At 29.9% G+C, this 9,372-nt stretch overlaps 1 protein-coding gene across 2 annotated transcripts in view; it reads right to left on the minus strand.

Annotated features, from left to right (window-relative positions):
- Positions 1-7,660, minus strand: part of Grip (Glutamate receptor interacting protein) — a 319,089-nt gene extending 311,429 nt beyond the window's left edge. For both annotated transcript variants that reach the window (XM_064215167.1, XM_026630233.2), the window contains exon 1: positions 7,481-7,660. The gene's annotated coding sequence lies outside the window, so the exon portion shown is untranslated. The remainder of the gene's footprint in view (positions 1-7,480) is intronic.
- Positions 7,661-9,372: the final 1,712 nt, after the last annotated feature.

The following is a 9,372-nucleotide window of genomic DNA, read 5'->3' on the forward strand; positions in this document are numbered from 1 at the left end:
TCTGAGGTGTAGTAATAATGTTATCACTACAAGATAAATTATTTAGTTTTTACTGTCAGTCTGCCAGTCTACCGTTATCCCTCTTTGGAAATACATTTGCTTGTGGATTTGTTTCCGGTTAATATACGCTTTGTCGTGGATGCTGAATGTCTTACACTACCTACTGATTAATATAGGGTGGTACCACTCAACCGATAATGAAACATAAATATATTATTGTTATTATGATATTGAAGATAAAAAAAATCGAAAAATTTAAATATTGATCATTCATTTAATTTGTCGAGTGTAATGAAATGTGTTCAACTATATCCAATGAAATTTGTATGTCCTGTATGAGTGTGATTTTATTATTAGTTGGAAATCAACTATTATTTACTAATAGTTTATTATATATATTTATAAATTAATTAATCATTTATTTACAAATACTATAAGTGCGAAAATAGCTCTGTGTTACCTCTTTATACTGAAATAGCTGAACCGATTTGGATGAAATTTAGTATGAAGATATTTTGTGACTCGAGGAAGGAAATAGGCTACTTTTTAATACAAACCTCGAGAAAAATTGCGGCGACGTAATTCTATGGGTAAAGATCGATAATTTTATAATAGCTTTGATCAATTGTTGGTTTCTAATATAAGATTTTAATTAATCAAAACCCAGTTTCCAAAAACAATCAATTGTTTACAGTAATATTTCCTTACAAGTACTAAGTTTTTCGTCGGATTTACAAGTTTATTACTCAACGGAAAGTTTTCAATACAATTTAACGAACAGTGAGTGAGCATGCTTTCATAGTAAATACACTTAGAGCGATTAAAATATTATTAAACGATTGATTTATTTTCAATAAAATAATATATCACAGTAATTAATATGATAAAAATATTAAACTTTTTATAAGAAAATTTAGCTTATAGACTGAAAACGGTTCTGTAAAAGAGGAAACAATGGAAATCTTTCCGTCCTCCTCTTTCCTATGTTTAGCTATAGCGTTAAATAAATATCAAAATATTAAAAGTTTATTCAATACTTTGTACTCGAAACATTACGCTATTCATTTTAATAACGCGAACACAATAACCTTTTATATCGCCAAGTTTTACTTTGTATGTTATAATTACTTTGACAACGATTATTGAAATTAATTTAATTACACCTTTAGACTCTGAAATTCGACGTTCAAATTCAGAAAGCAATTAACATGGCAAACCTAGTAATACCTTCATGCTCTGTACCTACTTAGCGCAAATGATATTACCAAACAAAACGTCTGGTATCGTACTCAATATATTTGATTTCCATAAACCTTTTAATTAAGATCGAGAGCTCGGTGAATATATTTAATTAACGAGGCGTCCATGCCATGTCCATGAGTTCATTGCGTAATCCAAGTTTTATTTATAATATTTACGTACGGTAACGCTTTATGAAATAATTTGCAATATTTCGCACGAGCAAAGTATTACTTTACGATTATTTGCGACGGGAATAAAATCTAACGTTATTTAACGTTGTTAAAATTTCCTTTCATATATAAATTATGAAATATTTATTTTGTTCAGTGAATTGATAAATGATCTGTAAATCGTCGCGATGAAATGTTTTGTTAATAAAGTCTCTAAGTGGTTATTCCTATAACGTCCTCTTGACGATTTTAGCAATAGCAATAGGAATCGCAATGATTTCTATCCAGTTACGTATGACATATTATAGAGACATATATAATTGTATTCGACTACTTACACATACAAGAGTATTCTCAAACACAAGTGCACTATTTCTTCGGTCTCATAATTCGATGGTTCGACAATCCGACGACCGGAAAGACTTCAAGTACAGGACCAACGGCTTTATATACTTTCGTTATACTAATATTTAGAGTACCATGCAACAGTTCTCTTGCATTTCAAAAAGCATTGCAAGGAAAAACGCAGTCACCGATTTAATCCTGGAACTAAAAGAAATGGAAAGGAAATCTTAAAACCAGTTTGTTTCTTTGTTCGTAATATTAGATTAATATAAAACAATATAATATATAAAACAAAGTCGCTTCTCGCTGTCTGTCCCTATGTATGATTTTGATGAGGTTTTTTTTTATTGATAGAGTGATTCGAGAGTAAGGTTTATATGTATAACACATGCATTATATACTTAAGAAATAATGATAATTTTAGAGGTTTCTAATGTGATATCGTAAATAAACACATTTTTTACGCTTAAATTGTAAACGTGGGCTGAACCTTTGACGACCTCCGTAGTCGAGTAGTGTGTACGCCGGTTTTCATGGGTACGCCACTCCGAGGTCAAGGGTTCGATTCCCGGCCGAGTCGATGTAGAAAAAAATCATTAGTTTTCTATATTGTCTTGGATCTGGGTGTTTGTGGTACCGTCGTTACTTCTGATTTTCCATAACACAAGTGCTTTAGCTACTTACATTGGGATCAGAGTAATGTATGTGATGTTGTCCAATATTTAAAAAAAAAATACATGATTTTGATCGTTTGATCGTTACCCTACGAGATAGATCAAAATAATGTACCACAGTATTGAACACCTTAAAATGGTCTTCAAAAAAGTCCATGATGATATATGTCTATCTCTTAGGGATAATCCACATTGCACCCATGCCAAGCCGAGGCGAGTCGCTAGTATTATATAAAGCTAAAATTTGTATGGTTGAACCTGCCAATCTCTGCAGACTAGCTATTACACATTTTTTTCACTATGAGCCCGTAAGGACGAAAAACCGATTAAACTTAATAATTTTGGCAAAATTTGTAATTGTGTTTAGTTAATTATATGAACTTTTTTATGGGATCCCCGTGATCATTAAACGGGCATATATAATCCAGAATAAACGCAATTAAGCCGCAGAATATAACAGAGATAATGGAATATAATCGCAATCACTAATTCCGGATTTTCCAATGCCAATCAACAAAATTAAACATCGAATCAACGATTAATCGCAGATTTAAATCGCAATTTGTTCGAAATACGACCTAGGATTTGTTGGTATCGTAATTTAGATAATATTCTTAATTATAATTAAAATTTCGATCGTCACTAGACGTTCGGCAAATGTTATAAACCGAAATTAATGTTTATTAAAAGAGTTTATAATTCATAAATATATAATATATATTGAATTTGAAGTAAAGTAAATTTAAAAACATGTCTTAGTGTTAAAATAAATATAAGCTTTTTAATTAATATATGTTTTAAAAAGAGTACATACGAGTAAGTAAATAGCGGCGGAATGAAGGCATATTATTTATGCGCCCTTCGCCAAAGTACGCCTTCGTGAGAGAGCGTCATGCTGTTTGCTGTCACGGTAGTCGTGTCTTACCCCAAAAGTGCGCCCAGACGTTTCACATGAAAATGAATAAACTCAAATCTGAGATTTTTAAAATATTTTTGAAAATAAATTTTAATAATTTTAACAACTGATGGGTCTTTGGTGAAATGTAGCTATTGTTTAATAGTTCCATTATTAATATATTTTCCTTACGAAAACGGTAATCATAAACGTATATTGTAGACTGATATGAGTTTATAAATACATGTAATAATATGATTACTGAACCCAATCATTTGTGTGGTGCGACAAAATCATAACCCGTAACATTTATAAAATTACCCTTGCATTATATTTGAACACTCAGACGACACATAAATAATCACTAAAATGTTCATTCGTATAATATGATTAAGGAAGTACGGATTTGTAATAAACCATTTACGCAAGCGCAATAATAACAGCTACAATGAAGAATATTTTTAAAAATGAACCCGCAAATTACGTAATGGTAAAAGGAAAAAAATATATAATTTTAATAAAAAGTAACGATGGAAAACGTGTCGACGCGGCATTTGGAATTCAAATCATCTAGCTATTAGACGAAACGACGAAAATATAAAATAAAATGTCCTCTAAATTATATTTGCAGAGGGGTGATTTCCCTAGGAATTATTGTTAAAGAAACGCAATGTTATTTCTTTAAATTGGGCCAAAAAACGTGTGTGACGTTTATACCTAAAAATGAAAAAGTCTACTCTATCTTGTAGATATTTAAAACGCGGACAACATCCAAAGCTAAGGCTTCTATTGCCTGAACCTAACAGGCTTAATACAAAATTATTTGATGTAGATACTTTTGTAAGACTCGCGTGCTAAATTTAAAACAAAAAAATTATGAATTTGTAAACAATAGCTGGGCGTGGCATTAATATCTGAATGTCAAAGTAATATAAAGTTGTGAATGTCTTTGATAAAATTAGCTCTTGGACCGTGACCATAAGAGTCAGTCAGTTAGAAACGAATACTCATCAATAATTAGCGAAGCTGATCCACTTTTATTTAACTTCACCTATAGTTCGTGACGGTTCAAGCTTGCAACTGAATTGTAGAACAATTCCATCAAACTAATCTGAAATTTTAGTCACACTTTTGGTGCTGTTTACAACTAAATTAACTAAGTTTTATTCGTTATAATTCATGCAAATTCGATTTGATACATGGATAAAATAAAAGTTGAATTTTTATTTATAATACTTTTTATTTTTTAACGATGGCTTTTTTATATAGTTGCGCTGTGCTCAGGTAGTAAAGTGCTGTAATCTGACCTAATAGTTAAAAAAACTTTTTCTATGTTCAAACTAACTTCGTAAACTACTTACGTAAACGAACCACACTTTGAATAGAAATTCGAAGTTCGCGTCGAATTTATTCTCATATTTAAAAAAAATATCCTGATATTGAACTAAATTTTATATGAATGATATAATTTCACAGCCATTTTTCACTCTTATTTTATTATCTAACACAAGCTGATTGTCCCAAGTTTGTACAGATAAAATTCATACAAAGTCACCCCTCTCACATCTACCTCATCTAAAAGTTGAAATTTTACTAAAAATCATTCTAAGCAAAAACTTAAATTACAGATCGATTTGTAAAAGTTCAACTTTCTAGACTTAGTAAGTTGTGCATTGATAGTCAGTCAGTCGGTGAAAGATAGGGACCTTTTCGTATCAGATTATACATTTAACAAATTAAGAAATTCTATGCAAACTCACAATCAAATATTAATCCACCATGCTTCCTTTACAAATTTTCTTCTGACATTGTCCAGTGTCTTTGAAATATTTCTCTCAAACAAGAAATGAGTTAATGAAACTTTACAGTTATTTGTATTTTGCGAAATTTAGACCAGCCGTTCACGGTCCGGATTTACGTACGATTTTTTAATTAGAAATAGCATTTTTTTCAGATAATATTTTTATATGTATTCCATTGGCCTTGAACAAGTTATCATATTTCTCTATACTCAAATATGATTACACTGTCAAAGAGCAATAATTTGAAGTGATTGCTGGAAGCGATAAGTGCGCACAGCACTTTTTACTCAGCACTCATTTTAAGCTTAATTATCCAAATATATATGAAATTAAATGTTTAATTTATAAAATTATACGTATATATTTCAGTAATGATTTTAACGACAAACTCAAGCTATAGACATTATTAATATTTAAATGGTAAGTAAGTTATTAGCTGTTTGAGTTATGATTCAGCGTAACAAAATATATGAAGACCATAAAATTTTAGATGATATAATCTCAAATGTTATTTTGGCGTTTTGGCGCTTGACAGAGTGACAATCTGATGATCAATCGTCAGATGGATTACCATTCGATGACCCATTTACGTTCTATTGTACTATCAATTTAAAACAACCAATATTACGAAAACACAGCTCCTTTCTACTATTTACAAAAGAGGTTTTGATATAATAAGTTATTATATCAAAATTATACTTGGTGGTAGGACTTTGTGCAAGCCCAACTGGGTAAGTACCACTCACTCCTCAGATATTCTACCGCTAAACAGCAGTACTCAGTTTTGTTGTGTTCCGGTTTGAAGGGTGAGTGAGCCAGTGTAACTACAGGCACAAGGGACGTAACATCTTAGTTCCCAAGGTTGGTGGCGCATTGGTGATTTAAGGAATGGTTAATATTTCTTAGAACGTCATTGTCTATGGGCGGTGGTGACCACTCACTATCAGATGGCCCTTTTGCTCGTCCGCCTACCGATACTATAAAAAAGAATGTCAATTTACAGTTCAATTAGTTGTCCTTGAAAGCGTCCCAATTCGTGTCAAATCAAAATAATTGTATTGCACGTCTCGGACGAAGAGTAGCGTGTTATTTTTTTTTATTCGAATAAATTAATTCTCTATAATAACTAATGTGAAAATCTAGAATTATCGAATTTTTACAATATCGTCCAAATTAATTACATATTAAATATATAGATACATATATATTATATTATTATATTCTTGGACAACATTATATATATCAACATTAGCTATTTATATACAAAATAGATTTTAAATTCATCTAAAATATTCGCATCATATATATTAAAGAAAAAAAAAATCAGTACGAAAAATTAAAATTTATATTGTTATTTGTACCAGTAAAATAAGGGCAAAGGAAGCAAATAATTGGATATAGCAAAAAAAAAAAAGGTAAAAAGGGTTTTAAATTAAAAAACGTCCAATTCAATATCCGTGGGCAAAATGCTTGTCACGTGAGCGAATCGTGTACAAAAAGCAGCTCACGGGGTCATCTATAATGTAACGTATATAATGTTCATCACAATATTGTATATACCAATGTGATAAATGCGAAAGTAACTCTGTAAGTCTGTCTGTCTGTTACGATTTCACAGCTAAACCACCGAACTGAAGGGCAAAGGTTATACCCAAATCATACGACAGGCATTAACAAGCAGGCGAAACCGCAGTAAAAAATTATAACTCAAAGTTAAAACCATATGATCGCTACAAGAAAAAAACTGACCGTATCTGTATTTTTATAATACTCAGAATTAATTTTAAGAATCGTTTTCAGATATAAAATGCATAATTATTTTTATTACACAAATTCAATTCCCAATTAATGACGGACATAAATTGAACAAGTATAAACAATAATTTTGAAATGTTAATGTTATACTAGTAATTAAAACTTTTGATAAATCTCCGTAATTAATTTAATTAACATTCATTTACCCTTCCAATGCTATTCACTCCCCTAATAAAACGTAAGCATAATATTAGTCAAAGGGTAAAATATCAAAATTACTTCGCAATTTTTACGTAATGACTAAGTTCAATCAACATTGTATTATTCTTTATAAAATAACTTACAATATATATGTATATATCTTTAATATAAGTATATGAAAACCTATATTACATAAAATTTGTGATTAATAGAGAAGTTTATAAACGATACTTTGACGTAAATATTTACGTAATCAAAGTTCAAACAATACAACTTTCAATTGTCATCATTATGAGGATCCCCCAAATATTATACCGTTTTCATTTAGAAAATGGTGAGTCAAAGCTGAGATGATTTTATAAAAGTTAATAACGAAATAGAAACAAAGTTACTTACATCGATATGATAATCCTTTTAATTGCTGCCGTAAATAATCCGAATAATAATTATTTGTTTATTTATTACGTTAGAACACTTGACACGAATCAATGTCACACTGAACGTAAAAATACGACTCACTGAAAATACTATTTTCGTAACGAAACTTCGTGGGGCGACGCGCACGACCTCCCCTCACGACGGTTGGTACGATACTGTTCAATTTTCTATAGCAAAAGCTCAAAGATGCAAAGATTTAATGTTGTTCAGCGAAGCAATAAACTTATTCGAGCAAAATAAGATAGTTGTACACTTGAGGTGATAACAAAGCTTACTGATTCTTTGATATCACTGTATTTGTTTGAAGTTATAGGAGTGGTATCATATAGAGAAGTTTCAAGTTCATTGTACCTAATTAAATCCAAAAATAAATAAGCTGAAAATAGTTCTGTGCAGTGCAAGTGATATTCAGACCAGAGGTTGTTTTATAACTAAATGGAATGTTTTTGAAAAATAGTGATGTCGTCTGTCGTGTGTTCGAAACACTTTTTGTATAAAATTAAAAAAGTTACGAAGTGTCAAACATACCTCAAAAATTTATGACAATCGGTTCAATTATATTAGTATAAGTTAAGCATTTATTGTTTGATTACATATACTATACTTATTAATATATTGTTAAATATATTTTTTGTTCCATGTACCTATTGAAATAAAACACACTATTCATTTTATAAGCTTGGTAATTATTATTTACGAACTGTGCTAACGAATATGATGACACTGCAATTTGAATTAACATAAGGAGAAATTAATTAATTAATTAAAGAACTCTCTCATTTAGGGAGATTCTTACATAAAATTTATAGTTAAGAGTTTTTAAACCTATCTACATTGAATCTTTTTGCAAAAATCAAACAATCTTGTTTCAATAAAAATATACAAATTATGGCAAAAGTTAAAAAGTACGTATAAATATAAATTTTTATTTATTATTTAAATGTGTATATGAAATCAAAGAAAAAATTACATATGACTTCGATAAATAATTAAAGTAACTAAGAAATACGTCACAAAAAATCATTCATAAATAGATGATCTTTGTTAAAAAGCATCAGCAACGTTTCACTAGAACATTATATGACGTTAAAATCAATTTCGCCCTTGAAATTTTATTTTCATCGCGCCCACGTTTTATTAAATAACCCATACATATGCCGAATTCGGTAATGTTATTTATCTATTCACTAAAATTATTAACTGCTACAAACTATGTTCCTAAAACGACTTCGGCACATCATTACTCGAAGAGGCTTTCGAGTCGGGGCGTGATTGTACTAACGATGTTATATGAAAACATTACTTATACAGACATAAGCTATTATGACTTTACCAATCTCATGTATGGTTTTTAATGATGCGTTATTTTAATATCGTGGATTCATATTATTTAGTTTGGAATTTTCATTAATATTTTCGTGATAAATTAAGTGTTATAAGATAATCATTGAGTGATCAATGGCGACTGATTTTAACGATGACGTCTGGTCATTGGTCCATTGGGTAATTGATTTGAAAGACTGTCTAAATGTAACAAATAGATTTAAAAAACCCCCAAAACTCACAGTATTGTAATATATTATATTCAATGAGACAGATCACAATTATGTTTTTACAAACAAAATAAAACTTAATTTGTTTGCTCCATGGCTCTTAATATTTTTATTTAGCTAACATAGATTAACAATGTAGATTCTGACAAAACCTTATGACCTTAGTGATAATTGTTGACTTATACATTTTATTATATGAATTAATCAAACCAACTAGAATTACTAGTTTAAATTTCATGAAATTAATAAATAAAAATCAACATACCAACTACCTTTTGACACAAATGAAAGCTCACT

The sequence above is a fragment of the Vanessa tameamea genome, chromosome 6, assembly GCF_037043105.1.
Source record: "Vanessa tameamea isolate UH-Manoa-2023 chromosome 6, ilVanTame1 primary haplotype, whole genome shotgun sequence".
Classification (NCBI taxonomy): domain Eukaryota; kingdom Metazoa; phylum Arthropoda; class Insecta; order Lepidoptera; family Nymphalidae; genus Vanessa; species Vanessa tameamea.